Here is a 26,680-nt window from a genome sequence, read left to right as displayed (position 1 = left end):
CCTTGCCGGGGCGAGCCAGAGGGGAGCACTCCGTTCGCTGGCCCATGGCAGCCTGAAGCCGGGGTTGGCAGAGCTCCAGCCGGCGTGGTGTCCTGGGCCTGGGATCCCTCGTTGGGGACCCGGGAGGAGAAGAACTCCGACCGCCGGCCCGTGGCCAACTTCTAACCACGGCATGGCGTGGACTTACCATCAGGTGCGGCGTGGACTTACCATCAGGAGCGGGGTCCCTCGCTGGGGATCCCTGGAGGGGAGCTCCAACCGCCGGCCCTGGGGTGCTTCCAGCTGCACCGCGGCGGGGTCTTTAGATCTTCGACCGCTGGCCTGCGGTCTACACCAACCCGAAGCCTCGGTCTCCGGTGGGGAAGCACTGATTCAGGACTTACCTGGACTGTACCTGTCTACCTATCTGGACGCCCACAGCGGCAGCTGCGGAGGGTTGAGGTCCTGACCATAGGGGAAAATGGAGGAGGACTGGCCAAATTTTGTGCCTTCCACCACAGTGATGAATGCTGTGGTGGATGTTTATGTTAAATTTTTATTGTGTTTTTGTGTTCTTTTTCATTGTGCCGCTGCTGTCAAATTCATTTCACTTGCATTTTGTGTTTTGTTCGTCACTTTATGTGCAAGTGACGAATAAAACTGATTGTGATTGTGATTGTATATCTTTCATTAATTTGTTCTATGTACCTTTCCATATTGCTCAGTTCCCTCTCCCCTGACTCTGTCTGATGAAGGGTCTCAACCCGAAATGCCACCTATTCTTTTCTCCAGAAATGCTGCCTGACCCGCTGAGTTACTCCAGCATTTTGTGTCCATCTTCAGAGAAGGCAAGCCAATTTAAACTCGACCAATCAGTGGCAGGTTTAACAGGACCTGGATATTGAAATCATCTACTCCTGCCTACATTGGATCAAGTGATTCGTTGTGCACTGCAATCTTTGCAGGAATTTTCCAAATTAGATTACAATGATCAAACTACCTCATGACATGATATCTGCAAATTGGGAGCTGTTTTCTAATATCAATAAGAGTGGAAAATAATCCAAGCAGATGTCAGAGCTTGAATGTTTAAATTCCCTGCAGAACTTGAACTGATTTAAAATGTTCATTTTCAGATACTTTAAAATTTGGAGTGAAATATTCCAGACTGCTGGACATTTTGTACAATTGTTTTTACAGTCACACTGACCTTCAGTGTGCAGTCTCTCTTGAAAGATTCTTGAACAAAGGCAAATGTGGTTATGAGGCAGCTCCCCCTGCTGAACTATTATCGGAATTTACTTCCAAGTCAGATCATACAGTATGTTCTTCCCTGCTGTTTTCAGCCCACAAATATAACAGCACATAGCTACCCTCTATCTAATTTGCAACATCAGTCAACAGGAGCACCTGGATCAATTTTTGCAGCAGTAGACATTTGCATTTTTTGTAAGATTTCCCCCTTTAGCTACATCTGTACACTTATGATGTCCTAACACTGCCAACCCATTCAGAGTTTAATCCGAGCAACTGTAATGTGTGGCAGGTTACACAAAAAAGCTGGAGAAACTCAGCGGGTGCAGCAGCGAAGGAGCGAAGGAAATAGGCAACGTTTCGGGCCGAAACCCTTCTTCAGACTGATCGGGGGCGGGAGTGGGCGGGGACAAGAAAGGAAAAAGGAGGAGGAACCCGAAGGCTGGGGGGTGGGAGGAGACAGCAGGGGTACTGAGGAAGGGGAGGAGACAGCAAGGACTAACAAAATTGGGAGAATTCGATGTTCATGCCCCCAGGATGCAGACTCCTCAAACGGAATATGAGGTGCTGTTCCTCCAATTTCCGGTGCTGCTCGCTGTGGCCATGGAGGAGACCCAGGACAGAGAGGTCGGAGACGGAGTGGGAGGGGGAGTTGAAGTGCTGAGCCACCGGGAGGTCAGCTTGGTTATTGCGGACCGAGCGGAGGTGTTCGGCGAAACGATCGCCCAACCTCCGCTTGGTCTCACCGATATAGATCTGCTGACATCTAGAGCAGCGGACGCAATAGATGAGGTTGGAAGAGATGCAGGTAAACCTCTGTCGCACCTGGAACGATTGCTTGGGTCCTTGAACGGAGTCGAGGGGGGAGGTAAAGGGACAAGTGTTGCATCTCTTGCGGTTGCAAGGGAAAGTGCCCGGGGAGGGGGTGGTACAAGAGGGAAGGGAAGAATTGACAAGGGAGTTATGGAGGGAGCGGTCTTTGCGGAAGGCAGAAATGGGGGGAGATGGGAAGATGTGGCGAGTGGTGGGGTCACGTTGGAGGTGGCGAAACTGACGGAGGATTACTTTTTGTATGTGACGGCTGGTGGGGTGAAAGGTGAGGACTAGGGGGACTCGGCCCTTGTTGCGAGTGGGGGGATGGGGAGAGAGAGCAGTGTTGCGGGGTATGGAAGAGACCCAGGTGCGAGCCTCATTTATGGTGGAGGAGGGGAACCCCCGTTCCCTGAATAATGTTAAACACTGTGTAATGTGTAGAACTTTGGGAGGTTAAATTTACGGGTAGAGTATATAGTTACTGGCAAGAATTTTAACAGCATTGTACGGTGGCAATAAAAGTAAATAGAGTGGTAAGAAAGACTATAGCATGCTTGCCTTCATTTGCCAGGGCATTGAGTATTAAAAGGTCTAGAAGTCATGTTGCAGGTTTATTGGATTTTGGTTGGGCTGCATTTTGAATATTGTGGGCAATTCTGGTCACCACGCTACAGAAATGACGTGGAGGCTTTGGAGAGGGTATAGAACAGGTTTACTATAATGCTGCCTTAATTAAAGGATATTGCATATCAGGGGAGAATGGACAAACTTGGATTGTTTTCTCTGGACTGTCGAAGATTAGGGGGAGATCTGATCGGTTTGTAAAGTTATGAGAGGCATAGTTAGGGTGGACAGTCAGAACAATGTTCCCAGAGTCAAAGAGTTGAGGGCATAACTTTAAGGCGAGAGGGGCAAAGTTTAAGGGAGATGTGCAAAGCAAGTATTTTTGCAGAGAGTGATGGTTGCCTGGAACCCGCTGCCAGGTTTGGTGGTAGAGGCAGATGCAACAGTGACATATAAGAGGCTTTTAGAAAGGCAGAGGAGATCAATTTAACTTGACATTAAGTTCAGCACGGACATTGTGGGCCGGAAAGCCTGTTGCTATGTTGTACTGTTTTAATTTTTATGTTCTGCGTCTGAAGGTGCAGTCTTGTACTTTGGCTTCTGCTTGTCTTTCCAGATGTTGTGCTTCTTTCCACCTATTCATTCCCTCGTCTGCTTTTTCTCTTTTGATTGGTGTTGTGATCTGCACCAGAAGGGACATCTAAAAAAGAAGAAGTATAACATAGCAAAGATGAGCAGGAAGCCAGAGAATTGGGCAACGTTTAAAGAACAGAAGGTAATTAAAAGGCAATATGGGGAGAAAAGATGAAGTACGGAGTTACTAAGTTAGCCAAGAATATAAAGGATAGTAAAAATGTATTTTGGTGTGTGAAGAGGAAAAGATTAGTTAAGACAAATGTGAGTCCCTTGAAGAGTTGAACAGGGAATTATAGACCAGTTAGCCTGACATTGGTGGTGGGGAAGATGCTGGAGTCAATTATTAAAGATGTAATAGCAGAGCATTTGGATAGCAGTAACAGGATCGGTTCAAGTCAGCATGGATTTATGAAGGAGACATCTTGCTTGACTAATCTTCTGGAATTGTTTTGAGGATGTTACAAGTAAAATGGATAAGGGAGAACTAGTGGTTATAGTGTATCTGGACTTTCAGAGAGCCTTTGATAAGGTCCCACACAAGAGATTAGTGGGCACATGGTATTGGGGGTAGGGTATCGACATGGATAGAAAATTGGTTGGCAGACAGGAAACAAAGAGTAGGAATTAACGGGTCCCTTTCAGAATGGCTAGCAGTGACTGGTGGGGTGCTGCAAGGCTCGGTGCCGGATTGCAGCTATTTACAATATACATTAATGATTTAGAGGAAGGGATTCAAAGTATCATTAGCAAATTTGTAGATGACATAAAGCTGGGCGGTAGTGTGAACTTTGAAGAGGATGCTATGAGAATGCAGGGTGACTTGGATAGGTTGGGTGAGTGAGCAGATGCATGGCAAATGCAGTTTAATGTGGATAATGTGAGGTTGTCCATTTGGTGGCAAGAACAAGAAGGCAGATTATTATCTGAATGCTGTCAGATTAGGATAAGGGGAAGTGCACCGTGACCTGGATGTCCTTGTCAATGAAAGTAAGCATGCAAATAAAGCAGTCAGTGAAAAAAGCTAATAGCATGTTGGCATTCATAATGAGAGGATTTGATTATAGGGGTTCTTCTGCATTTGTACAGAGACCTGATGAGACCACACCTGGAATATTGTGTGCAGTTTTGGTCTCCTAATTTGAGGACGGACATTATTGCTATTGAGCGAGTGCAGCGTAGGTTCACAAGGTTAATTCCCGGGATGGCGGATCTGTCATATGATGAATGAATGGAACGACTGGGCTTGTACTCACTGGAATTTAGAAGGATGAGAGAGGATCTTATTGAAACATATAAAATTATTAAGGGATTGGACAAGCCAGATGCAGGAAACATGTTCCCGATGTTGGGGGAGTCCAGAACCTCTGTGGAATTGTGGAATTCTCTGCCTCAGAAGGCATTGGAGGCTGCTTCACTAGATGCATTCAAAAGTGAGTTAGATAGAGCTCTTATGGCTAGTGGAATCAAGGGATACGGGGAGGAACGGGGTACTGATTGGCCTACTCCTGCACCTAGTTTCTATGTTTTTATGTGCCCTGTCTTTAGCCACATTGTACTAATCAGTCGTCACTAACGTTAAGCCCACTTACATATCTTCAGAGGGATCTATATCTGGCTTGAAACATCTTAAACATAAATTCTTCTCACAACTTGTCCAACTATAACTGTGCCAAACAAATACAGGCAATCCCCGGATTGTGACAAGGTTCTAATCCTTAGAACTGATCATAACCCGAACTGCTCATTAATCGGAAATGAATAAAGGATTACAGAAACAACCGTGCTTGGAGAACGAGCAGTCAAAGGAAGAAAGACCTGCAGCTGGCCTCGCTGTCTCAGTGAGTGAGTGAGTCTCCTCAGCATTCCAAGCTCTTCTTGGCTCCATCATGCCCCTGATTTCCTTTAGACGTTAGAATTTAGAGATACAGCATTGAATCAGGCGCTTTGGCCGACCAGCAATCACTCCACAAACTAGCACTATTTTAAATACTAGGGACAATTTATAATTTACAGAAGCAAAATTAACCTACAACCCAGTATGTCTTAGGAGTGTGGGAGGGAACTGGAACACCCAGAGAAAACCCAAGTAGTCACAGGGATAATGTACAAACCCCGTACAAACAGCACCCATAGTCAAGATCGAACCTAGTTCTCTGTTGCAGCAAGACAACAATTCTACCGCTGCACCACTATGCAGCCCGATTGTCGCTAAGGAGGGGGGTGGAGAGAGAAGGACATCTGAGGAAGGACATTATTGCCATAGAGGGAGTGCAGAGACGGTTCACCAGACTGATTCCTGGGATGTCAGGACTGTCTTATGAAGAAAGACTGGATAGACTTGTTTATACTCTCTAGAATTTAGAAGATTGAGAGGGGATCTTATAGAAACTTACAAAATTCTTAAGGGGTTGGACAGGCTAGATGCAGGAAGATTGTTCCCGATGTTGGGGAAGTCCAGGACAAGGGGTCACAGCTTAAGGATAAAGGGGAAATCCTTTAAAACCGAGATGAGAAGAACTTTTTTCACGCAGAGAGTGGTGAATCTCTGGAACTCTCTGCCACAGAGGGTAGTTGAGGCCAGTTCATTGGCTATATTTAAGAGGGAGTTAGATGTGGCCCTTGTGGCTAAGGGGATCAGGGGGGTATGGAGAGAAGGCAGGTACGGGATACTGAGTTGGATGATCAGCCATGATCATATTGAATGGCGGTGCAGGCTCGAAGGGCCGAATGGCCTACTCCTGCACCTAATTTCTATGTTTCTATGTTTCTATGAAAGCATGCGGAAATGACCCCTTCCCACTCAGCAGATGATGTCTAATCGCAGCCCACAGCAGCCAAGAAATTCATCCCCAATCATCCCAGCCGTCTGTCAAATGCAGTTTGTATGTTTGAGTTGTCCATACGTGGAACATTTGTAATCCAGGCAAGACCTGTAGGGGTGATGCTGAGCTTCTTGTTTGTTTGCTTGCCACTTTAATTCACAGTCCCATTCCCATTCCAACCTGTCACATGCATAGTCCTCCATTGCTGTAGTCAGGCTCAATGTAAACTAGAGGAATAAAATCTTGTCTTCTATCTTGATACTTTGCAACCTATGGACCGAGCGTTGAATTTTCCAACTTTAGGTAAACTGCTCTTTCATCATTTCCAATTATGTTGCTTATGTCCCTTTCTCACCTTATTTCTGCAAAATCCCTTCATCTTGCTCAATACTCATGCTCTTTAGCTCCTGATCCGTCTAAACAATGTAGGATTTTGTCTTACACCTCACTCTTCCCCAGCTCTGTTTAGAAAACTGTAACCCCTCAACTCTTCTCCCAGGATCCATTTTCTATTTTTGTTTCAACAACATCTTCACTTGTTTCACTGCATTCCAGAGTTCCACATCTAAGAAGAGTCACATAGATGACAGATACTTTTTAAGGGATTTTTTCAGCATGGAGTCAGCTGTCTAATTATAGCACCTCTACTGATATTTAATCGGTTACTTTCTACACTACTGTGTTTATATTGCTTTAAAATACTCAATGACACCAGTCTGAAGAAGAGTCTGACTTGAAATGTAATCTGTCCATTGCCATTCACAGTTGCTGCCTGGCCCATTGAGTTCCTCCAGCACTTTGTATTTTGTTGTGGATTCCAGTCTCTGCAGTTATCTCTGCAGAGCCCGCGATGCTGCCTTCAGGTCAGGTGACAGAGCTCTGTACAGGGCTGCTCGAGCCGATCTGAAAAGTGGTATTAAAAAAGCCAAGGCGGACCATAAGAGGAGCATAGAGTCCCACTTGTCCAGCAATAATACACGAGAGGTATGGCGGGGCATACAAGACATTACCAACTACAGAGGCTGTGCCACAAAGTCAGAAGACCTGAGTGCGCCGCTGGCAGAAAAGCTAAATTGCTTCTTCTCCCGCTTTGAAACATCACAACAGCAGCACTCACCTGCTACAGCCCTGTTTCGACCCTCACCTAGCTCCTGTACTACTCCACTCACTGTAACGGAGCACGATGTCAGACGGGTGCTCCTGGCAGTGAACCCCAAGAAGGCTACCGGCCCAGATGGAGTACCTGGTAAGGTGCTCAAAGCGTGCGCCCACCAGCTCACTGCCATCTTCACCAGAATTTTCAACCTCTCCCTGGCCCAGGCAGTTATTCCGTCCTGCCTAAAATCAGCCACAATCGTCCCTGTGCCGAAGAAGTCTACCATCACCAGCCTTAATGACTACCGTCCTGTGGCCCTCACTCCGGTAATCACGAAGTGCTTCGAGAGGTTGGTCCTCCAGCACATCAAGGACTATCTACCACCAGACCTCGACCCCCACCAATTCGCCTATCGCCAAAACAGATCCACAGAAGACGCCATCACCGTAGCTCTCCACTCTGTGCTGAGCCATCTGGAGCAGGGGCAGAGCTACGTCCGGATGCTCTTTGTGGATTTTAGTTCAGCCTTTAATACAATCATTCCAGACATTCTCATAGGTAAACTGGTCACTCTCGGCCTCCCCACTGTCACATGTGCCTGGATAAAGGATTTCCTCACCAACCGGCCCCAGACTGTGAGACTCGGCCCCCACCTCTCCTCCACTCGCAGGTTGAGTACCGGTTCCCCACAGGGCTGTGTGCTAAGCCCCCTCTTATACTGTCTCTACACCTACGACTGTAGTCCGGCCCACAACAACAACCGCATCGTCAAATTTGCTGACGACACTACTGTGGTCGGACTTATTTCGAAGGGAGACGAGGCAGCCTACAGAGAGGAAGTCCTGAAGTTGACAACCTGGTGCTCAGTAAACAATCTGGCTCTGAACACCAGGAAAACAAAAGAGCTCATTGTCGACTTCAGGAGGCACATCACCGACTTAGCCCCCCTACACATCAACGGCGAGTGTGTGGAGAGGGTCAACACCTTCCGGTTTCTCGGTGTCCATATCGCTGCTGACATCTCCTGGATGGACAACACGACAGCGGTCATCAAGAAGGCTCAGCAGCGGCTGCACTTCCTGAGGGTCCTCAGGAAGCACAACCTGGACTCTAACCTGCTGCTGACCTTCTACCGCTCGTCCATCGAGAGCCTGCTGACATACTGCATTACAGCATGGTATGGCAGCTGCACCATGGCAGACAGGGAGAGGCTTCAGAGGGTAACCAGGACAGCGCAGAGGATCATTGGCTGCCCTCTCCCCTCCCTGATGGACATCTACACCTCCCGCTGCCTTAGCAGGGCAAAGAAGATCATCAAAGACAGCTCCCATCCTGCGTTTGGACTGTTCGACCTGCTGCCCTCTGGAAGGCGCTATAGGTGCATCAAATCCAGGACAAACAGACTCAGGAATAGTTGCTTTCCGAGAATTATATCTACCATAAATACAAATTCACACATGCACTGACTACACCGCCCAACACGGACTTCCATCTGTATATATGTATATATGATATATGTATATATGTCCCCCCCCCCATCTCCCTTCTGTTTTTTGTTTTTTTTCTGTGTCTTGTTTTTTGTGCTAAATTGTATGTATGCACTGAGTACGAGCAGCTTTCAGTTTCACTGTACATGTATAGTGACAATAAATGGCATATCTATATCTATCTATTTGAACCTCCATGATGTATAATCCTGATTTTTCAGCTTGCGGTTTCTCCAGTTGATACTTCGGTATTATACAGTAAATGCTAGTGCCAATATCCTGCTACTGCTACAGTGTTCTAGTGCACTGCTTTCATTAACAACCTTTTGGTTCCAAAGTACACATAGGCGCAGGATTTGTTGGCTGTAATTCTAACGCATGTCACTGTAAATCCAATAGTTCAGGTTTCCAATCTGCCAGCCAAGTTCCCTGTCATCTGTAACTTCTGCAAACCTCTATCGTCAGACTGGCTGCTCCTTGATCAGCTTTTTCAGGGTCACTGGATTGCTGTCCTTGGCCACTGGCCTGTCCCTGCTGTTACCTCTGAGAGCTGTGATACAACATCAACAAACTGTTGTGATACAACATCAGCAAACATACTCTCAAATCAGACTGCGGGAAGTCGAAGACAAAACCTGCAAAGTCAGAGTGAGGATACACACAAAATGGGGAGGTAAAGGGCCTGTCCCACCAGCATGCGATTGAATGCGTCTAGCGCAACCAAACGTGGTGGCTTGAGCCGTATGGCCTCGCGGGGCCAGTCCCACTTCCAACCGCGAAGCCATCTGGAGTTGTGCGGGGCTGGTCCCGACAACATACTCACCAATCAGCTGGGCAGGAGGCGGGCCGAATGAATTTAGACTTCGCATGGCGTCGGGCGGTGACGTCATCGCGCAACGCCACGCGCTAGGCGTACGCCGTCAAGACGCTGCGTACAGGCCGTTGCCGCGCTGAATTTTTGGACGGTGTCAGTTTTTCAGAGCCCCGCACAACTCCATACGGCTTCGCCGATCGAAGTGGGACTGGCCCTGAGAGGCCGTACGGCTCAAGCGACCACGTTAGGTCGTGCTCGCCGCATGCTGGAGGGACAGGCCCTTAACTCAACAGTCAGACACCATCTCTGGAGAAAAGGAATAGGTTGTAGCGGCACCTAGTGGCGGCATGGGGTATCACAAACCTTCGCTATTGGCTGGCGCGGTCATGTGATCGCGGGAGTGTTTTTTTTTTTTTTTTAATTTAATTTTTTATTATTGGAGATAGGTACATGATCTATTACATCATTACTGTTACATCATTTTTAAATTGATAATATTGTCAGTTATTATTACATTGTCTCCAATACTTTTTGCATTTTTCTTCGGTTTTTTTTTATAACTAGATAGAGCTAAAGGGATAGATGAAATAGAGAGAGGGAAGAAGGAAAAAGAAAACTAAAATAAAAAAAAAAAAAAGGAAGAGGAGTGAAAGAGGTAATTGAAGAAGAATGGAAAAATTTGTTAGAGTTTAAAAACATCATTCGAGATATGTTCGTACATTTCGAAGTATAGCATTTCATCCAATCTTTAGTCCGGGTGCTAGTCAGGTTCCTGTGCTGAACTATTCTGACCCTTTAAGTAATCAATAAAAGGAGACCATGTTCCAACGAATAATTCCTGTTTATCCAACAGGGAAAATCTGATTCTTTCCATGTTTAAGGTCTCCGTCATTTCTATAATCCACATTTTGATTGTGGGGGCCGTAGGGCCTTTCCAAAATTTTAGGATTAATTTTTTTCCTGTTATTAAACTGTAATCGATAAAGTTTCTTTGTGTTATTCTAAGTGTTTGATTTAATTCTAATATTCCGAGTATTATTAATTTTGAGTTTGGTTCCAGTTGTGTGTTGGTTACTTTGGATATTATACTAAAAATATTTACCCAAAATTTTTTAATTTTTGTACAGTTTGTAAACATGTGCGATAACGTAGCTTCTAAATGTTGACATTTATCACATATAGGTGAGATATGTTGAAAAATTTTATGTAATTTTGTTTTGGCGTAATGTAACCTATGTATTACTTTAAATTGTATTAGAGAATGTCTCGCGTTTAGTGAACACTGATGTATGTGTTGTAGACTTTCTTCCCAAGTGTCTTTCGTTATTACCTGATTTAATTCTTTTTCCCATGCTTGTCTGTATAAGTCCGTCAAAGGAATGTCACTATCTAATAAGATATTATATAATACGTCATCGCGCAACGCCACGCGCTAGGCGTACGCCGTCAAGACGCTGCGTACAGGCCGTTGCCGCGCTGAATTTTTGGACGGTGTCAGTTTTTCAGAGCCCCGCACAACTCCATACGGCTTCGCCGATCGAAGTGGGACTGGCCCTGAGAGGCCGTACGGCTCAAGCGACCACGTTAGGTCGTGCTCGCCGCATGCTGGAGGGACAGGCCCTTAACTCAACAGTCAGACACCATCTCTGGAGAAAAGGAATAGGTTGTAGCGGCACCTAGTGGCGGCATGGGGTATCACAAACCTTCGCTATTGGCTGGCGCGGTCATGTGATCGCGGGAGTGTTTTCGCGGGCTTTTGTATAGCACTCATTCAGGCTCCACCCTGTTAGAAGGAGCTTCGTATTTATGGCTGTTCTAAATGCGTTTGAGTAAATCTCTTTATTGTCGTTCAATATAAAGAATCTTACCTTACACAATCGACTCGCGAAAGTGGTGACCCCGTCAGTCTGATCAATTATTCGGACTTCAATCATGCAAGCCGCCGCTAACCCCCACGCCCAGCTTCCCCAGCAAAACAGCGTGGGCCTGAAACTGCCCGTTTTCTGAGCGGAGCAGCCTCAAGTGTGGTTCACCTACATTGTTGCCCAATTCCACCTCAGAAATATCATCACGGACACCACCCGATATTTCTATGTGGTTGGGGCGCTTCGCCAAGAGACAGTCACTCTTTTGCTGCCCTACCTGCAGGATCCTCCAGCAATCGGCAAGTACGACGGCCTGAAGGCAGCCTGCTCTGCACTTTTGGGCTCAGCCTCCGTGATCACACCGCATGCCAGCTCCATATGGACGGACTCGGCGATTGGAAGCCATCTGCGCTCATGAGCGAGATGCTCGCTCTGATGGACGGCCATCGACCCTGCCTGCTGTTCGAGCAGGCCTTCCTGGAGCAGATGCCCGAGGACATCTGCCTGCTCCTCGCTGGGTCGGACTTCGCCGATCGCCTGCAGCTCGCTGAACGGGCCGACGAACTGTGGCTCGCCAAGCAGCAGGACGCCGGGTCCATCAATCGGGTGTTCATGCCCATGCACGGCAGCCTCGCAGAGATGTCCAACCCTCTGCTGCCGTCGCCGTGCCGCAGCCACACGCCGGAGACTGGGGTAAGCTCCAGTGGTGCTACTATCACCAACGCTAGGGTGCCGAGGCCCTACGATGACGCGCCACCTGCTCGGTTGCGGGAAATGCCTCGGCCGATCGCCAGTACAGGCTATCGCGATCGGCCAGAATCACCGCCTCTACGTTCGGGACTGCCGTTCCGGACTTCGTTTCCTTGGGGACTCCAGGGCCGTCATGATCATCCTCCCCCCATCTCGAACGGACACCTGCGTCCTGACTGCTGTCAACAGTAGCGCCATCTGCACGTACAGCATCTTTGACTCTCGCCTATATTCCTGGACTTTTACCGTCGCGGACGTGACCCAACCATTGCTGGGCGCCGATTTCCTCCGGGCCTTTTCGGTACTGGTGGATGTGCGGGGCAGGCGCCTCGTTCGACCAGTGGGCCCCAGGCCCTCGACCCCGCGGCAGAGTGCGGTAGCCGATGGAGATGGCCCGTTTGCTTCCCAGCTCGCCGAGTTCCCGGGGCAACTCACCCCCCGTTTTCATGTGACTGCCCTTAAGCAAGGGGTGGTGCACCATATTCCCACCGTGGGCTCCTGCCGACAAGCTGCAGATTGCTAAAGAGGAGTACCGCCAGATGGAGGACATAGGTATCGTGCAGCGCTCTGATAGCCCGTGGGCATCCCCATGGTCCTTAAAGTATCTGGGGGGTGGAGACCGTGCGGGGATAATCGGCACTTAAACGCCGTTACGACCGCGGACTGCTACCCGGTCCCACATATGCAGGATTTCACGGCCCATCTGGAGGGTGCCACCTTTTTTCCAAGGTGGACCTGGTCTGCGGCTACCACCAGATTCCCATTCACCCTGACGACGTGCCTAAGACCGCCACCATCACCCCGTTTTGCCTTTTCTAGTGGCTGCGCATGCCGTTTGGATTAAAGAATGCCGTGCAGGCTTTCCAATGGCTCGTGAATATAGTGGGTCATGGTTAAAGTTCATCTTCATCGACCTGGACGACATTCTTGTCGCCGGCCGCCCCCAATGGGAACACCGCACGCACCTACGGGCGCTGTTCCAGCGGCTCCAGGACCCCAGACTGGTAATCAACCCCACCAAGTGCCAGTTCGGCCTGTGCTCCATTTCCTTCCTGGGGCATCATGTCACCTCACAGGGCGCGACCCTGTTACCCACTAAGTTGGAGGCCATTCAGCAGTTCCCTCGGCCGCCCACCGTCAAGGGGCTGCAGGAGTTTGTTGGCATGGTGAACTTTTGCCATTGTTTCGTGCTGGCAGCTGCAGGATAATGCGCCCTCTGTTTCAGTGCCTCGCCGATAAGCCATGGGACCTCGTGTCGACCGCCGAGGCTGTGGCTGCGTTTGATGGGCCGTTCACAGCTTTCACTTACAACAAGCTCCTGACATTCACCTTGGCCAAGGTGTCCGACCCCTTGTCTGCCCGGCAGCAACAGAACCTGGCGTTCATGTCTGAATTCCCCACGGACGTTCACCATGTGGCCGGTAAGCACAATCTGGTTGCCAATGTTCTGTCCCGCCCTGCTCTCCCGGCTGTGTCGGCGTGGATTATGCACAGCACACAGGTGATGAGATGGACAGTAACAGGATGGCTACTTCCGGGTCCGGTTGGCTGACGTCTCTTTCAGCTCAAAAGGAGTGTCGGTCCTTTGTGATGTGTCCACCGGGAGACCACGCCCTATTGTCCCGAGAGTTGTGAATTTGTGGAATTCCCTGCCACAGAGGGCAGTGGAGGCCAAGTCACTGGATGGATTTAAGAAAGAGTTGGATAGAGGTCTAGGGGCTAGTGGAGTCAGGGGATATGGGGAGAAGGCAGGCATGGGTTATTGATTGGGGACAATCAACCATGATCACAATGAATGGTGGTGCTGGTTCGTAGGGCTGAATGGCCTCCTCCTGCACCTATTTTCTATGTTTCTATGTCCCCGTGGTTGGCGGCGCTGGGTCTTCGACACTATCCAGGCGACTTTTGCGCTGGTGGCGTACAAATTTGTCTGGCAGAGCTTCCGTACGCAGGTCGCCGCTTGGGCCAGAGCCTGCATCTCCTGCCAGAAGTTGAAGGTCCAGCGTCATGTGTGGGCACCGGTACAAGACTTTGTGGTTCTCTTTGGTCGTTTCCGGCTCCTCCACGTAAATTTGGTAGGTCCACTGCCGCCGTCTTGCGGTGCCACGCATCTACTCACCGTCGTGGAACATTTTCCGAGATGGCCTGAGGCAATTCCACTGACTGACACCAACACTGCATCTTGTTCTCGGTTTCTCATGGCCCATTGGATTGCTCGTTTTGGGGTGCCTGCGGACATTTCCACCGACCGCGGGGCCCAGTTCACTTCCACTTTATTTGTATTTAATTATTTATTTTTAATCAAAAATATTTATTCAAATATTAAAATAGTATTTACAATACAATAAAACAACACCACCATAATACAAGCCAAACAAATATGCTAAGCAACTGCTAAACAACTATATTGCAATCCTTGTCCAGGATACATTCAACCCCCCCTTGGTGCCCAGCGGTCACAGAACTCCCTCAGGGTGCCCGTAGACAGGGCGTATTCCCTTTCTATCCGCAACTGGGCACGGACGTATCCCCGGAAAAGGGGCAGGCAGCCGGCTCGGGTAGAGCCCTCCATCGTCTGCCGCCTTGACTCGTGAATGGACAGCTTGGCCAGGCCCAGGAGCAACCCAACCAGGACATCTTCAGCCCTACCTTCTCCCCTACGCACAGGGTGTCCAAAGATGAGGACGGTGGGTGAAAAATGCAGCCAGAAGGCAAGGAGCAGCCTCTTTAGGTATTGAAACAGTGGCTGCAGCCTCACACACTCCATGTACACGTGGTACACAGACTCTTCCAGCCCGCAAAAGTGGCAGGCAGCTGGCGAGTCTGTGAACCGTGAGAGAAACAGGTTGCAGGGAACACCTCGGTGCAATACCCTCCACCCCAGGTCCCCAATGTAGAGGGGCAGAATCCCTGCGTAGAGGGACCCCCACCGGGGGCCCGCCTCGCGACCGGAAGGCAACACCGACCGCCACTTGGTGTCTGGACGGTGGGCCAGGGCGAGGAAGTGCAGGGTTTGGAGGAGGAGCCTGTACAGGACACGCCTCCCTGCGTCTCGGAGGGAGACGAAGGGTGTCGAGGAAAGGCGGCTCAAATTGTGTGGGACCAGGTCCCGGGATGGATTACGGCGCCTGGGTCCGATGAGTACTTCCGGCTGAACGGGGGCTTGCTCAACCACAAGTACTCCACACGTTTGATCCCCCCCCGACACCCGGACAAGGACCGGCTGCTCTCACGCCCGGGCCATCACCCTCCGCCGGCGGAGGGGAGCCCGGTCAACGGCAACCAGGTTCCAGACTCTCAACAAGTCCCTGTAGAAGCCGGGCTTCCCCATCAGGACCGCACGGCTGACGCCCACCATCGGGATCTGCGTACCTCCTTGAAGGCAGCGGCTCCGTTGGAAAAAGTGCGTCGCCAGCACGTGCCACCTGGGAGGATGCCCTGAGTACAGGTATCTCTGCAAGGTCCTGAGGCGGAGAGCCACCAATCACTTCCGCTTTATGGGCGGCTCTGGCTCGGTTGTACGGAGTGCAGTTGCACCACACCATCCTCAGGCCAACGGGTTAGTGGAACGTTTCCACCGGCATCTGAAATCGACACTGATAATCAGCAATTATCTTCGATTACCTACGAATAACATACCGGACTACTACGACCTACTTCGACTAAACCTACGAGTAAAAAAAAGATTGATTTTTTCCATGCCGACCAATTTTTACTCGCGGACAATTTTCAGCATGCAAAGAAATACTCCTCGACCAAACTGAGGCCTCGAGTATGCAGGAACTTCTCTCGAGCATGAAGGAGAGTTACATAGACCTCCTAGGACCATGTGTCGACCATGCTTCGAGTTTGAGTCGAGCGCAAACTCTTCTAAACTCGCAAATTAGGTTCCCGCAGTGGGACAGGCCCTTAACTTTAATGCCTAGGAATGAAAGAGATTGCAGAGAGTGGGAGACATTGCCCAATCCATCACAGGTTCTGACCTTCCCAACATCAAAGAGATCTATAGGAGGCGCTGACTCAAAACCATGGGGAAGGTACCAAGCCTGGACGTAAAGGTCCAAGCACAGCTTTTCAGCAACCATTAAGCTTTTCAACACTGCACAACTAACCACTACCTATGTTCTCATGACTTCTATGAGCTTTGAATTTGGTTGCACTACCATGTTTATGTAGTATTAATGATTATCAATTTATTGTATTATTTATTTGTGTGTTATTTATTTTTTGGGGTTATTGTGTTAATAAGCCTGTTAAGATGTAGTAAGTAAAAATGTCATAGTTCCAGTATATATGTCAATGAAACACCCTTGACTTTTAATGTAAGCCATATGTGGCAAAAATAAGTAGTTAATGTTTTTGGTCAATGTAAATGTGAATGTAAATGTTTTCAAACTGTTTCATTTCTTTTATAATTATTAATAGCAGATTGGTGTAACTGAAACTATTAAAACCAATTGAAAGGCTTGCTAATCCATTTTACAGGGCCATGAAATTGGTTCAGATGCAGGCAAAGTGAAAATATGTGCTATAAGCATCAGTCAATCTGATCAGTGTTTACAAAAGCTCAATCAAATTTTCGTTTTTAACAACACTCAAATTATTCCTATATTAACTTAATATTAATTCTCCAGTTACTCTAATAAGATTTTACCCAGTATCATCAGATAATTTAGTACAGATTTCTGGATTACTGGTCCAGTGATATACTTTGCAGCAGCATCCATGAATGTCCTCAATCTAATTGTTCTGGAGATTTTTGGGGAGCATATACTGCACTCCTGCAAGTCCAACACTTATCTCTCTGGATGTTCCTTTTGACCCTTTCAAGCAAATTAATTTGTTTTAGATGTCAAGAAATAACACTGCACAACAAATTAAGGAATGCTTGTGGAACATATGCAACTGTGAGTGGATTGTCAAGATGTATTAGTGCCAGAGTACCATTATACCGAGGAACTCAGCCTTCCCAGTTCAATGCTTCTTGTCACAATGGCCTTATGCCTTATATAAATAAAAGCCAGGCAATGAAACACATGCACAGTAAATGGTTCATACAGACAAATCCTGCCATAAAATACAATGGGAACATTTAAAATTATATTTTGCAAATATTAATAATTAATTGATTAACATACTGAAATTCAAATGCACAATTTTATCATGTTCATAGAATCATAGGATGAAGGTCAAAGGATGAAGCACAAGAGATGTCAATTCTAGAATTTGTAGCAAACCAAAGGAGAGCAGCTGGGTGAATTCAGGCAACCCCTGTGAAGGGAAATGCACAGTCAATATTTCAGGTTGAGACCTTTCATCTAGACCCATCCTGGTGTATCCTGCCCAGAAGATCCTGTGAGTTTTTTTTTATCATGTTGTCCATTTTTTTCTGCTTTGATTGCAGGTCTTATACATCCACTGGCCAACTGCAAATCCATCCCCTTCATTGGAATGTAGACACAAAATGCTGGAGTAACTCAGGGGACAGGCAGCATCTCTCGAGAGAAGGAATGGGTGATGTTTAGGGTCAAGACCCTTCTTCAGACTGAAGAATCTCGTCAAAACATCACCCATTCCTTCTCTCCAGAGACACTGAGTTACTCCAGCATTTTGTGTCTATCTTCGATTTAAACCTGCATCTGCAGTTCTTTCTTACATCCTTCATTGGAATGCTGTAAATTAATCAGCACCCTTTGTTTACCATCCAGCATATTGTGATGTGCACACCAAACACACCACCCTTCGGATTCTGATCATCCTGCAATGATCACCCTTCACCGTTCTAAATATTCCTTTCCTGTTCTGAACCCATTATCTTTATCCTCCTGTAGTATATTTAATGTTGTTATATGCATATGCAAACATATTGTAGAGCTATCAACGGAGCAACTTTCCCCAAAATTAGTAATGACAGTGTATTGTACAACACATTATATATTCAGCGTTTTATGAAGACATGATAAAGCTTCTAATAATGCACATTTGTCTCAGTGTCTTTCTTGGCTTGTCTTGGGAGATGTTTCCAGCAGTCATGAAGTTGACATTTATGTTTTGTCACCAGAGTTTCAGCTATCAATTATACCTACCTCTGTACATTAATTCCACTGTGGACGTAAGTTCAACCAGCAGGCAGTATCACTTGGCACCAGCAATCAATGACAAATTTCTCCTCCCTCGTGCTTTATTTGTGTTTTGCTTACTTCAAGTCAGCGATAACTTCATTCAGTCATTATTTTCCAAATGTCCATTTCAGTCCAATTTCACTCAAGTTGGCTTTCAGAAGCAAGGCTGTGTACCTTGCCTTGTAAAAACTCATTTCTATGTAAATAAAAATGAGAGAATTTGATTGGGGATGCTATATTCCATGGAAAGGGTATCATTTCTTTTCTTAAAATTTGAATCAAAAATGTTATTCAGTTGAATTAAACAATGAATAAAATCAATACCTTTACAGTAAAAATGTCATTACATGCTGAAATGAAAAATATATAATGCTGGATAATGAAAATTGGTTGTCTGCATAGTATCATAGTATGGTAGTGTAATATCATATGCATGGAAATTGAAATAAGCCCAAATGTAAATAACAGAAAATAAATTGAATCATCCAGGAGATGTTAAGTTAAATCAAGTCCAACAAATGGAAATTAGTGTTAGTGCAATAAGATTCCACCTTTTCCGTAAAATCTTTGGCAGATAATTAGGAACACGGATAATGCAACTTCTACTACTGTTTCATATTTGAAGCTAAATTTATCAATACATATATATATATGTATTTTATTTCTGATTCTTCTTTCTCTAATATCCTCCACGATCTATCCTTGCCCATCTCCTATTTCCCAATGATGCTCCTCATTGACTCCCCCTCAGACGTATTTCAGGTTCTTCAAGTATGTTAACAATCTCAGTTCTTCTGCATCAGCAAAGCTTGATTTGCTCCCACTTTGCTCCTTCCAGGCATGATCATTCCAAAGCTGTCTTGGCTATCATCATATTTAAGACCCCACATCCTACACTTAACTTTAACACATTATAACACCCCAACTAACATTAGGTTTAATCAGAAATGGAAAACCAATAGAGTTTAATGGTGTCTTAATTTTAAAGTATTCATCATTTGTTCTTTTCATTTCATGTCTACTTACTGCCTACTTCTTGTAACATCATACAAACATATCTGTGGCCAACAACAAATCACTAAAATCAATTAAAATATGGCAAGGTTAATATGACTGTAAAAATGCAAATCATTATTTGGAGCCACAGCTATAAAGCACAGAAATGACCCTTTTGCCCAACTCCTCCATGATATCCATGAGGTCTACATATGCTACTCCCACTTGCCTGCATTGGGTGCATATCCCTCCACCTTACTCTCTAAGTATCTATCAAAATGCCTCATACACTATAATTGTATCTGCCTTTACCACCTCATCTGGCAGCTTGTTCTATATAACCTCGCCTCTCAGATCTTTAAATTTTTTAATTTAAACTTTCATTTTCAACATATTCTTCTAATATTGACTCACCTGTCATTCGAGAAAGAGTTAATATATGCTTTCAATGTCCCTCATAATGTTACAAAGGTCTGTAAGGTCACCCTTCTTACACTACAGAGAATAACCCCAGACGTTCCAATCGCTCCTTGTACCTAAAGCCCTCTATTCCTGGCAAGAAAGTAACTTCTATACTCTTTCTAATGATACAGCATCCTTCCTAAAGTATGGTATGTCATAAACCATATCCCTAAGTCGAATTTCTAAAGTCATTTATTTGAAAAGCTGATATGTGTTGATCAATTCTGGGTAGCTTTGCATCCCCACTTCCTTCCCCCAAGCACTTCCAATCAAACCTTCAACCATTGACGTCGTAAGCTCTGAAATTTCATTTCTAAATGTTCCTACCTATGCCCTTCCCGTTTGTTTGTCATGTTCCTCAAAACTCTAGTTAGCGATCATTTCCAAAAATCACACTTTCTTGTCATCCTTAAAAAACACACCTGAAATATTATATTATATTTTCTTCATAGTAATAATAAAGATGAATACTTTAAGAGGAAGCATAAACGACAGCATTCCTCATCCAGAATTAACAAATCCCTCAACAAGTTGGCTCAGTGACATATTTTATTTGATAATTCAAGTTAAAAACTCAGACTGTTCAGAATTCAGTCACATTTTAAGCCGACTGCTGTGCTGAATACGTCAGAAATTGTTTTAGCTTGACTTGATGATTATAGCAGAAATGCTTGGGATGTGTTGGTTTCATAGTATGTACTGCTTTGGTACTAGTTTAATCAAAAGAGTGGAGCAGCATCCTTAGAATTAAGGCCTCTGTAGCATTTTGCAAACTACAATAGCTGCCCTAACATGACTGAAACTAGCTAATGATACTTTAAAAGAAGCACCAAAATCATTCTAATTGTAACCTTTGGTGTGTGGAATTGTTACTTTAATATAATTGGATAAAATACAGATAATTGCCAATAGATTCTAAATTAGGAACTTCTGACCATCACTTTGGAAGCTTTGCAGAGATCTGACCTATTAAAGTATAGGACCTGATTCATTTCCAGCCGCCTGTGACAGAAACTATTAAAGAAAAGCATTACAACTCAGAAAAAAGCTCTGGGCTCTAAACAACATATTTAATATATGACATCATCAAAATCTAGCCCCTAACACTAATTCACTTTTATCTTTTCATCTCCAATGTTGTCACTGGAAACAAGTTTCAAATTGAATGCTTTCTATTTATGTGATAGTAGCTATTAACTGATCCAGAGAGATTGTTAAAGTTGTCACCTTACTGTGATAGCATTGCCATGTGAAACAGATGTGAATGTAAAATAATCTCTCCTCAGTGGCCCGGAAAAGTGCACTCATGTGTAATGTGATTCTGCGTCTAACAAATAGCTGAGCTATGAGGTACCAATCTAATTATGTCCACGTGGAAGGGCAAAGAGATGGCAATCACCAACAACTAAGACCATTGATTTTTGGCCTTCACTGGAAAAAACAGGTGAAATCATGAAATTTAATCCACAAAACCCAAAGAAAAGTATTGGCATCTCTATGTAATAAAACTAGCAAACAAATTTGCAATCCATTGTAAATTCAGCACGCTAAAGAAGATTAGATTATTCAAATGCATATCAAGGAGGAAATGAATCATAGAGCAAAACTGCCATTTTCTGGATAAATACCTGGACAAGTTGTGAATAGTTATTGTGAACAGTCATTGTGAAGTGCAATTGGACAAGTTCTGCAATGGAGCTGAAATGCAGCCCATCTTGACAAGATCACAGATGTAAACACTGGCTCAATTTGCCTAGGAGGGTGATGGAGTTGGCGAAATAAACACAGGCTATAGTCTTCCCAAAATTTTACTTTGAATAGCCTCTTTGGCCATTTTGACAGCCTTTCATATCAACACAGTATTTGTTGATATATGTGGGATGGTGGTGAGGATATATTTCTATTTTACACTGAGAATCATTATGATCTAGTGCATTCTATGCGTGATTAATTATGTGAATGTACTGTAGTTGATTCAGTGTGGAGAGAATAAACTATATCCCTTTGCAAGTTGTGACCTGGGTCCCGATCTGAAACATTGTCTGTCTATTTCTCTCCCACTGATGTTACCTGAGCTGCTGCAGTTCGTCCAGCAGTTTGTTTTTACTCAAGATTTTGGCATCAGAAGTCTCTTTAGTCTCTAGCTAGTAAGTTATTTTTGACTGGATTAGTAATAGATTGTGTGTGTAGTAAAGAGCATGAGTCGTTGAATAGAAGTGCACGTGCCCACATTCTCCACCTAGCACATGGTGGGATAGGAATATCAATAGTTTAACATAAACAGGAGCTAGGTGGATATCAGCACAATAACATGCTGATCATTTGACACGCTTGGAACTTTGTTGGTGTCAGAGTAGCAGATTGTCCAGACCACTGGATGTTATTTATTTTACCACCAGAACATATGTTTAGTTCTTTTGTTTTAGCTGTATAGCAGAAGAACAGGCCCCTTGACTCGCAATTTTTGTGCCAAATATGATTCTACGGCCATCTCTTATCTACCTACACATAAACTATATCCCACCATCCCTGCATATTCATAGGCCTATCCAAAAGTCTCCTAAATGCCACTAATGAATCTGCCTCAATCACCAATCCTGGCAGCGCGTTCCAGGCACTTATCAACCTCTGTGCAAAAAAGTTGCCAAAAAACTTCCTTTAAACTTTACGCCATTCATCGTAAAGCTACGTCCTTTACTTTTTGATTTTTCCATCATGGGAAAAAGCTTCTGTCTACATTATCTATATATGACAATAAACTAATTACCTACATATACAAATTTGACCTTACCATATTCCCACCAACCTCTCCAGTTTTGCAGAATTATTCTCTTCTCAGCAGGTTATACAATTAATCTAATAATGGAAAATTCATTACAAAATAACTTAATCTACAATATCGAGTGTTGACATCTTTAAAATGCATTTCAGCATGCTCGCCATGGTTTATGTTTGGCCATTGTGAGTTCTCTGTACTCAAGAAATGGAGAAATTCCCAAATGTCAACATTCTTGCTTCGTTTTTAATGATCTTGTGAAACTAACTGAGAAACCAGTACAGATGGTACCTTATTATCTCCACAACAGTTGAAGCTCCTGGATTTTACTGGTAAATGTCAATGGTTCAATCAATCAATCAATCAAATATTTTATTGTCATTCAAAAATACACCAACAAATGCAAGTCTGAACGAAATTTAATTGCATCTGGCTCACCGTGCAACATAAAATAACAAAAGGATAAAATAGATAAAAAGATAAAATAGATAATAGTGGCGGCACATTATATGGAATTCAAGGGTCTGATGGCTCGGGAGAAGAAGCTGTTCTAAAACCTGGCCGTTCTGCTCCTTATATTGCGATACCTTTTGCCCGATGGCAGCAGAGTGAACAGTCCATGATGGAGATGTGTGGGGTCTTCTATAATGCTGTTGGCCTTGGACAAGCAACGTTTGCAAGCAATGTCCCGGATTGAAGGAAGAGCGGTCCCTATGATTTTTTAGCTGTCCTCACCACTCTCTGCACGGACTTCCAGTCGGAGGCTTTGCAGTCCCCAAACCAGACAGAGATGCAGCTAGTCAAAATGCCCCTGTAGAAAGTGGTGAGGACTGGATGGAGATGAGCTTTTCTCATCCGGCGCAGAAAGTGCAAACGCTGCTGCGCTCTCTTAACTAGTGATGCGATGTTTTGTGACCAGGTCAGACTGTTCGTGATCTGCACCCCCAGCTACTAACCAACTCCACATCGATGTCATTAATGGTTCCATCCCAATTCATCCATTGACATGAAAGCTATTCCGGGAGTTCCCCATACATAGCCAAATGCAAAATTCAAGAAGCCACTGAACAACACCTAACCGAAAGGCTAATTCCCCAACACCCCAACTAACCGAATGTCGCTCTGCCGAAAAGTCAAATAATGGCTTGTGTGGGAAAATAACCCCCACCCTCCTGTCTCCACCGGCCAGTGATGTGATGGACGCGGGGGTCTGAAACAATCGATGACAAGTCCCGTACCCCGGCGACGTCATGTCCGTTATTTGACTTTTCGGCAGAGGTTATTTGGCTTGTAGGCAACGTAGCCTCTCGGTTAGGTGGCGTTTCGGCAGAGCTGCCATTCGGTGAGTTTGCTTTCAGGCGACGCAGCTTTTTGGTTAGTTGGCTTTTAGGCGTCCCGCCCTTTCGGTTAGTTGGCTTTTAGGCATCCCACCCTTTCGGTTCATTGGCGTTTCGGCTTCTTATGCTTTCAGTTCGTTGGTGTTTCGGCTTCGTACAAACCTACCTGAATCGTGGCTGAGCATCTGCCCCACCCCTTGTGTGTGATTTTGGCGCTGTTTAGAGGGGGCGGGTTTAAAACGCGATTTTTACTAGGCTGTTCCAATCGAAAATGTTCAGCCTAGTAAATCATTCGCACCCCGTCGCAAAAGGTATTATTAGTTTTTTGGCCTTGTTCAAGTTTCACTCTTCACTCCGCTTCATCCCAGGGTTTTATCCTTTGATGTCATTAAATGGGGCTTGTACCAGTTTTCTAGCGAGTAGTTCATTTTGGGCTCTTTATAATGACAGTTACAAATCCAGTGCAGTGTTCTAAATGAAAGTCTAAAAGCATGTTTTAATAATAACTAGGAGGAATGGGGCTGTAAGGATTGCAAAATAAATTCCGTGGACATGCTGCAATTATTGTAACATGATACAATTGTAAGATATCACTGAATATTTTTCTCACAGCCACCACCAAACCTGCTGGTTTCCTTTCAGTTGATTTTTAACCTTCTGCAGCCAATATCCAATAATGAAATAATGGTGAGAAAAAAAAGTGTTTCTGTAATTCTCTCACAGAATTAAGAACAATTTCACAGCCCTTGAGCAACAGAATTCATGTGTCAGCTCAAACTTATGTTATGCACAAGGTTTTACCGAAAATAATGCTGAAACAATGGAATCAGATTGCAATTAAATGAAAATAATTAGGCTTGGTCCCACATTTATAATAAAGGTGCTTACATCAGTAATATATCTTGTAAATAGGGGCGGTGCAGTGGTAGAGTTGCTGCCTTACAACACCAGAGACTTGTGTTTGATCCGGTCTATGGGTGCTGTCTGTATGGAATTAGCACGTTCTCCCTGTGACTGCAAGGATTTTCTCAAGGAGCTCTAATTTCCTCCCACCTTCCAAAGATGTGTAGGTTGTAGGCAAATTAGCTTTTGTAAATTGTCGATGATATACAGGATAGAACTGATGAATGGGTGACCGTTGGTCGGCGGAGACTCGGTAGGCCAAAGGGCCTGTTTTCATGCTGTATCTCCAAATTAAACTAAACTAAAGAGCACTAATTGTCTCTGCCAGAATGATCAAATGATGAATCCAGAAGTGGGAAAGACCTAATGAAATCATAATTCTAATAATTCATCTTCTTCTCAAAGTTCAAGCCAGAACAACAAATTCCTTTCATTGTTAATTTCATTGTTCATTGGGAATAAAACACAAATGGTTTGCACCCATGGAACTTGTTTATTGGAAATAAAACACAAGTGGTTTGCACCCACGAGTAGCTTGTTTCCTTTCCATATCAGTGTTTTGCATCTTGGGAATGGCTAATCTGCTGGACTGTTTTCAGAATATAGGAATCTGGCTGCATCTGTATAATATGGGATCAAATGCAAAACCAAGAACAAATGCATATTTTTTTTCAGTTTAAAAAATAATGCTAAAAAAGTTACGACTGCAAACCTATGAACCTTTCTTATTATTGTTTGGTGAATGTGACTTAAATTTGAATGAATGCACCTTTGTTCTATCCACTTCCTCAGAATTTAATACATAAAATTATCTCAGCAGATTTTTTTTCCCCTTTAATATATTACCTGCTTGAACAAGTGCAGTTTAGTATGAGCATTAGAGTCTTAAATTCTATGCCTCTTCCCCATGCAGTCTTAGCAATGTGAAATGAGGCTGAGACATGAAGTTCGGATTGGACCAGGATCCACATTTCAAAGGGATGTATTCTCAGACAGAGACTGATGCAAACTTGGTGCTTTTTCTCATTGTGGGTAGAGAATAGCTGGGGTGAGGTGGCAAGAGGTTTGCCATCCATGATCCAGGAATCTGCAGGAATAATTGAGGCTGCCTTTGCTTGTGCATTGGCAAAACGCAAATACGTGTGCAAATTTTGGGTGTTGGTTGCCCTCAATCCCTTTTACATTTACATTTACTTCAGCCAAATGCTGCACTGCTAACTTGGGACAGCAGTGAAATGTTATTTAATGATCTGTACATATCATGTATGTTTGCCAACAAAATAATACTGTTACTAGTGCCTGATAATCATGACCATTGTTACAATAATGTTAGGTTTCAAAATAACTGTTTAGTAAATAACTCTTATAAACAGAGAAAGATTTTGTGGTTAAAAAGAAATGCTCCACTATACTTGTTTGTGGAATAAAATGAATAAAGGAAACCTAATGAGCAATAAAAGAAATAGACTAGTGTGTTAATTCTGGAGTAGCAGTAATGCTGCAAGGTTTTGATACCTTCCCGAGCAAATTTTCAAAAATGTACAAACAATAGCAATTTGCATTTGAAAATATGAGATGTGAAGTACTCACTTTTTATGTTATGACTGCAAACTCAGATTACAGGAGAAATGAGTTTAATCTGCATCATTTGTGTAATAACCTAGATTCCTTGGAGAGAAGGCCATCTGGTGCCTTAACTATAAATGTATGCCATTCTTGGCAAAAGACCCTGAGGCAGGGAACTGTGTTACTCATACAGCTCATGGGTTTTTAGCACCCCCTACTGACCAGCTCCGAGTCTAAATTGTCAACGAAACATTGAGGAGGTTAACTCATGTTCCAAATCCACTCAGAGGTGTGCAAGAGGTTGTTCTGAACGGGTTCAAACATGTTTCAGAAATCCAAGGCCAAATGGTCACATTGATGGGTAAGCAGCATCCAGATAAACATCATGAAGCTGCTTGACATAGGTAGGAAAGAAATTGCAGATGCTGGTTTAAACTG

The 26,680-nt window shown here is 44.7% G+C and overlaps 1 long non-coding RNA gene across 1 annotated transcript in view; it reads right to left on the bottom strand.

The window, feature by feature from the left end:
• Positions 1–1,705: 1,705 nt before the first annotated feature.
• LOC129702229 (uncharacterized) overlaps positions 1,706–26,680 on the bottom strand; it is a 51,845-nt gene continuing 26,870 nt past the window's right edge. The window contains exon 3 of the long non-coding RNA XR_008724345.1: positions 1,706–3,310. This is a non-coding gene — a long non-coding RNA (uncharacterized LOC129702229). The remainder of the gene's footprint in view (positions 3,311–26,680) is intronic.

This window comes from Leucoraja erinacea, chromosome 12, assembly GCF_028641065.1.
Source record: "Leucoraja erinacea ecotype New England chromosome 12, Leri_hhj_1, whole genome shotgun sequence".
NCBI classification, from domain to species: Eukaryota; Metazoa; Chordata; class Chondrichthyes; order Rajiformes; family Rajidae; genus Leucoraja; species Leucoraja erinaceus.
The sequence above is the reverse complement of the archived record's forward strand: the minus strand, read 5'-3'. Positions and strand labels throughout refer to the sequence as shown.